This window comes from Balaenoptera musculus, chromosome 1, assembly GCF_009873245.2.
Source record: "Balaenoptera musculus isolate JJ_BM4_2016_0621 chromosome 1, mBalMus1.pri.v3, whole genome shotgun sequence".
Classification (NCBI taxonomy): Eukaryota; Metazoa; Chordata; class Mammalia; order Artiodactyla; family Balaenopteridae; genus Balaenoptera; species Balaenoptera musculus.
In genome coordinates, this window is record NC_045785.1 from 182625548 (window position 1) to 182631865 (window position 6318).

The following is a 6318-nucleotide window of genomic DNA, read 5'->3' on the forward strand; positions in this document are numbered from 1 at the left end:
AAAACAGGACACCCTCATCTAATGCACTGGACCTTGTTTCTTTGTCCAGTGTGATTCCTGGGACGGCTGTGGCCCCCTGGCAACCATGACGCTGCCAGAGGAGAGGGCATCATGTTGGCAACGGCAGAGACAGAGAGAACCAGGGCCCTGGTGATATCACCGAGCCATGAGTGACCCAGCCCTGCAGTGGCCCCATCGCTGACTCTCTTAGGATGGGAGAGAGACGATATTTTCCTTATTGTTGAAGCAGTTCAGGCTGGGCTTTCTGTTACTTGCAGCTTCACTAAACCAAGAGGAAAGCAATGCCTTTTTAAGATAATCTAGAGAGAAGCCAGTTGGAGCCTGCGACATCTTGTCATTGTCTGAAGATTCTTCAATCACTATGTCAAGTGACACAGAGGTTTCTCTTCCGTCATATGATGAAGATCAGGGATCTAAACTTATCCGAAAAGCTAGAGAGGCACCATTTGTCCCCACTGGAACGGCAGGTTTTGCAGCAATCGTTGCATATGGATTATATAAATGGAAGAGCTGGGGCAATACTAAAATGTTCACCTGATCCACATGCACGTGGCAGCCCAAGGCTTTGTTGTGGGAGCAATGGCTCTTGGGATGGGCTCTTCCACGTATCAAGAATTCTGGGCAAAACCTAAACCTTAGAAGAGGAGAGGCTGTCTTGGTCTTGTTGGTGGTGCTTGCTTTAGTTAGACATCTCATATTGAGGTTATATGTTTATGTTGAAAATAAATTCTGTGGGTCGAACAATAACACGGTAATTTGAATATTGGCTCCCTTTCTTGCAGGCTTGATTTGCCTGGTGACCAAGTTACTGGTGACTAGTTCACTAGCTAGATCATTCAGGGGAGTCAGGTTAGCACAAAAACATGTCACTTTTAAATGCACTTGATAGTGGTACAATGTCCACCTTCTTAAACTCTTCTGACAAAATTAGTTGTAAAGAGGACAACATGCCAAACCTGAAAATGCTCCCAGTTGCTGCAGAATATCATATGCTTTTGATGTAATGTAGGAATCCTATTTACCCCAGTTAATTTAACTCTTTCTGACTGCCTTGTGGACTGAGTACTGTTTTTAAGGGCTGGTTGGCTCTTTAAGAATGCTTTCAGAACAGTGCACAGAATACAACATTATAAACCTCCCGGCAACTATGTGTGTGTTTTTAAACCAAACCTAAAGAGCTGGTAACAGCTGCTTTGAAATAGTATCTATTTCAGAATCATAGTTGTAAACATGAGAATAACTTAACTGTAGATCCCCGTTTAACTCTTTTGTAATTGCAGAATTATATTTTGCTGCTGTTATATTAGAATAATTTTTAAATGGCATTTTGAAATAGAAATGTGTATTTTAAGTGCTAATGCAAAGGTAAATGAAAAATACTGTTTAAAAATAAAATAAAATAAAATAACCTAGAGATAGACCTGGAGAAAGAGAGTGAGAAGGAGAGGGATTGGGGGAGAGATATGAGTTGCTTAATGATGGATCCAGGATATATTTTCATCTATTGTTTTAATTGTAAGAATGGCCTATCCTTTTACTTACATAAAAGATGATTTTTAACATCCCCTCAATAAACTTTGTATGAAAAATATTTGGTGGGGGAGGGATAGATTGGGAGATCGGGATTGAGATATACACACTACGATATATATAAATAAAACAGATAACCAACAAGGACCTACTGTATAGTACAGAGAACTCTACCCAATACTCTGTAATGACCTATATGGGAAAAGAATCTAAAAAAGAGTGGATATATGCATATGTATAACTGGTTCACTTTGTTGTACATCTGAAACTAACAACATTGTAAACCAACCATACTCCAATAAAAATTATTTTTAAAAAATACTTGGGACCGTACAGACTACAGAAGTGTGGCCTTTATCCATGGTGCAGACCAAAATCACTTTAAAATATTCGTCAAACGCCTCAAGTTTATAAGACAGTCAAATTGGAAGTAAAACCTGGCATCCATCCCACATTACGAAGTATGGAACTTAGCTTAGTCATTATTATGAAAAGAAAATCAATGTTAATTGTTCAAATCATTCGCTCTCATTGACACCCCAAATCTCAGTGATTAGCATCAGACAACCCAAACCAACCGTGGTAACCCGTTACTGAGACTAAATTTGGGAGAATGTAAAAGTGTCTTTATTTCTGATGAACTAAATAAAGGGGAAAACATTCCTCAAATTTTCCTCCAGTTCGGTAGCCTCTTTGCAAGAATCTAAACTCCAATCATATCAGAAATGGGAGCACTGCCAGCTCTGATAAGCCCCTAAAAATTGTATGTCCAACTCAGAATTCAGAATTAAGAGATGCAGAATCAGGGCCAGGAAGAATGTGTAGTTATTTCTGGTTCTGCTGCAATTACCCTATCAAAATGGGCTGAAATGCAGCTAGAAAGCCTGGTGCCCTCAGCCTAAAAGCTCTGCTCTTTTATTTTTTTTAAGTGATTTTTTCATTTCTGGCATCTTAGCTTTGGCTTTCTTGAAGCTTACATGTTTGGGATTTTAAAAAATATATTCTCAAGTGTTTTAGCCTTTAGCTTCTCAAGTGTTGAAGGTTTCCAGGTTCATATCCCTGTTCAAAAATAAAATCGGTTTTGGTTTTGCTATGAATGTCTCCCTGTCTGGTGAACCAACGTTGTGCTATCCCTCCACCACTAAGTACAGAAAAATACCGCCTCCTGTCCTGTGTCTACACGTTGTCCTCAATTTTCTTGTCTTTTCGTTGATGACTCATAAGCCAGGCAGGCCAAGCCGCACGGCTATGGATGAAGAGGGACATGACCACAGTGTACCTTTCACTTGGTCCACTGAGACCAGGCTCTTTCTGCCATCTCTTGGGGGACATCCTGACCTTCTTCATTTGGTTTCCTACTACAAGACTCTGTCTCTTCACGGATCACCGGGGAGCGCCATAAGAATGTCAACGACCGTATGCCAAACTATTAATGGAGAAGAATACTGAGAGCCAGGCTGGCTGTGTAATTTACCATGGTGACTGATGGGACACACTTGACCTTACTGGAGAAGCACTGAAGCCAGGTCTGGTCCGAGCTCCGTAAAGGATTGGAGAAAGCAGAGCAATGAACGCCCAGGCCCTGGGACCGGACAGACCTGCGAATCGCACCTCTGTTCCTTAGCTGGTTGACTCTGGGCAAATAATTTAGCTTCACAAATCTCCAGTTTCCTCATTCTTTTTTCTTCCATTGAAGTATTTACAATGTGGTGTTAGCGTCAAGTGTATAGCACAGTGATTCAGATATATATATGTTCTTTTTCACATTCTTTTTCTTCATAGGTTATTACAAGATACTGAGTAGAGTTCCCTGTGCTATATAGTAGGTCCTTGTTGGTTCTCTATTTTATATATAGTAGTGTGGATATGTCAATCCCAAACTCCTAATTTATCCCTCTCTCCCCTTTCCCCTTTGGTAACCATAAGTTTGTTTTCTATATCTGTGAGTCTCTTTCTGTTTTGTAAATAAGTTCATTTGTATCTTTTTTTGTAGATTCCACATTTAAGTGACACCATATGATATTTGTCTTTCTCTTTCTGACTCACTTCACTCAGTATGACAACTCTAGTTGCATCCATGTTGCTGCAAATGGTATTATTTCATTCTTTGTTATGGCTGAGTAATATTCCATTGTATATATGTACCACATTCGCTGTATCCATTCATCTGTTGATGGACATTTGGGCAGTTTTCTCATTCATTTTTAATTTATTTTTTGCTGTGCCATGCAGCTTATGGATCTTAGCTCCCCGACCAGGGACTGAACCCAGGCCCTCGGCAGTGAAAGCACAGAGTCCTAACCACTGGACCACCAGGGAATTCCCAGTTTCCTCATTCTGAAAATAGTTCTGGGAGATATTTCCCTCATGGAGGAATTAAAATTATTTACCTAACACAGGGTGCTTTTTAAAAAATTATTTATTTATTTTGGCTGTGCCAGGTCTTAATTGCGGCGTGCGGGATCTTTAGTTGCGGCACGCGGACTTCTTAGTGCAGCATGCAGGCGGGATGTAGTTCCCTGACCAGGGATTGAACCTGGGCCCCCTGTATTGGGAGTGCAGAGTCTTACCCACTGGACCACCAGGGAAGTCCCCAGGGCGCTTGAAATGAGTCAGTGAGACAACCTGTACTAGAACTTAGCCCCGTGCCTGCCACACAGCAGGGACCCAAAAGTTAGCGGTTAATTGTGTACTGTAGCCAACCCTGCACCCTACTAGCCAGAGTTTCCTCACTCTGATTCTTTCCCCAAGTGATCAGCCCCGGTTCACACTACCAAGACCCTCACCATATCTTCACACTATCTTCCCGTTTTTCACCTTCTCCATTTCCCTAACATTTAATCCCACTTCCCATGACCATTTTTTTAAATTAATTAATTAATTAATTAATTATTTTTGGCTGCATTGGGTCCTCGTTGCTGCGCGCGGGCTTTCTCTAGTTGTGGCGAGAGGGGGCTACTCTTCATTGCGGTGCGCGGGCTTCTCATGGCGGTGGCTTCTCTTGTTGCGGAGCATGGGCTCTAGGTGCGCGGACTTCAGTAGTTGTGGCTCGTGGGCTCTAGAGCGCAGGCTCAGTAGTTGTGGCACATGGGGCTTAGTTGCTCTGCGGCACGTGGGATCTTCCTGGACCAGGGCTCGAACCCGTGTCTCCTGCATTGGCAGGCAGATTCTTAACCACTGCAACACCAGGGAAGTCCCCCATGATCATTTTTCTTTTGTCTTTTTCTTTCTTGTTCTCTCAAATAACCTTCATCTTAGATCTTCTTTCTCGATACTCTTCCTTCCCCAGACATTCACTGAGTGCCCACAGCATATAATCCTTGTGTCGGGAGGTGGGGACAGACAAACAAAGGACTCACCTCTTCACAAACAAAAGAGAAAATAGGCCAACACAGTACAGAGACATAAGTCCTGTATATACGATATAATATAGATAATAACATAGCATACAATATATAATAGAGTATACGCTGGGCGCCATCTGAGCACAGAGGAAGAACATTTTATGGAGACTGGAGACTTGAAAACACCCAGGGAAAGTGGACTAAGGGTCTGTGGGGTGTCAGGTATCACGTTAACCACTTGGAACATTTTGTTTAATATTCACACAGTGGTCTGAGGGAGGCACTGTCATCTGCAGTCTAGAAGAGAAGAAATTTTCATATGCTGCTTCAGACAGCTTCCAAAGAGAGAGCTTTTAAAAAAGAAAAAAGAAAAGAAAACAAAAGCAAACAAATGAAAAAACAAAGAGTGTTTATTGAGTACTTTCTTTGTGCCAGCCTCACTTACAAGGAAGTACGTTTTAAGTCATTTTACTCTTTTTTTTTTAATATTTATTTGGTTGTGCCAGGCTCCTCAGTTGTGGCATGTGGACTCTTAGTTGCAGCACGCATGCAGGATCTAGTTCCCTGATCAGGGATCAAACACAGGCCCCCTGCATTGGAAGCGCAGAGTCTTAACCACTGCGCCACCAGGGAAGTCCCCATTTTGCTCTTTATAACAACCCTATACTATTACTATTTCCATTTTACTGAGGGACAAAAAGATTAAGTAAGCCGTCCATGGTCACACAGCTAATAAGTGACAAGGCAAAGGTTATTTAAATCAGGAAAATTAATGAATGAACACTGAATGTCCAACAACAAGAGAACGATAAATTACAAAAGGGCGATCTAAAGGAACAGCAGCCAGAAATTAAAAATCATGATTTAGAAAAAATATAATGGGATGGAAAAATATTGATCATATAACATAGATGTTTAAAAGGGCAGAACATAGGGACTTCCCTGGTGGTCCAGTGGTTAAGACTCCATGCTCTCAATGCAGGGGGCACGTGTTCGATCCCTGGTTGGGGAACTAAGATCCCACATGCTGCAAAAAATAAATAAATAAAATTAAATAAATGTTGTAATATCTATTAAGCAAGGGTTGTTATAAACAATTTTTTTTAAAGGGCAGAACATAAAACAATATATACAATATGATACCAAATTTGTCTGTATTTCAATCCTTAAATACATAGGAAAAGATTAGAAGAAAGTATTTCAGAGCTTTAAGATCTCAAGATGTCAGGATTACAGGTGATTTGTATATCTTCCCTTTATACTTGACTGCATTTTCGAAGTTGCTTTAATCTCTTTATTTTATTTGTATACATATCTACATGTACACAGATTTTTACCTAAATGCATAAATGTGATCATACGCCTCTATCATCTTTTCTTCTCTTTCGCTTGGTTCTCCCACTCACACGATTACCTTGCTTTG

General features: G+C 40.9%; 1 pseudogene; it reads left to right on the forward strand.

The window, feature by feature from the left end:
- The first annotated feature begins 382 nt into the window (after nt 1–382).
- Nucleotides 383–660, forward strand: LOC118886368 (annotated as a pseudogene).
- Nucleotides 661–6318: the final 5658 nt, after the last annotated feature.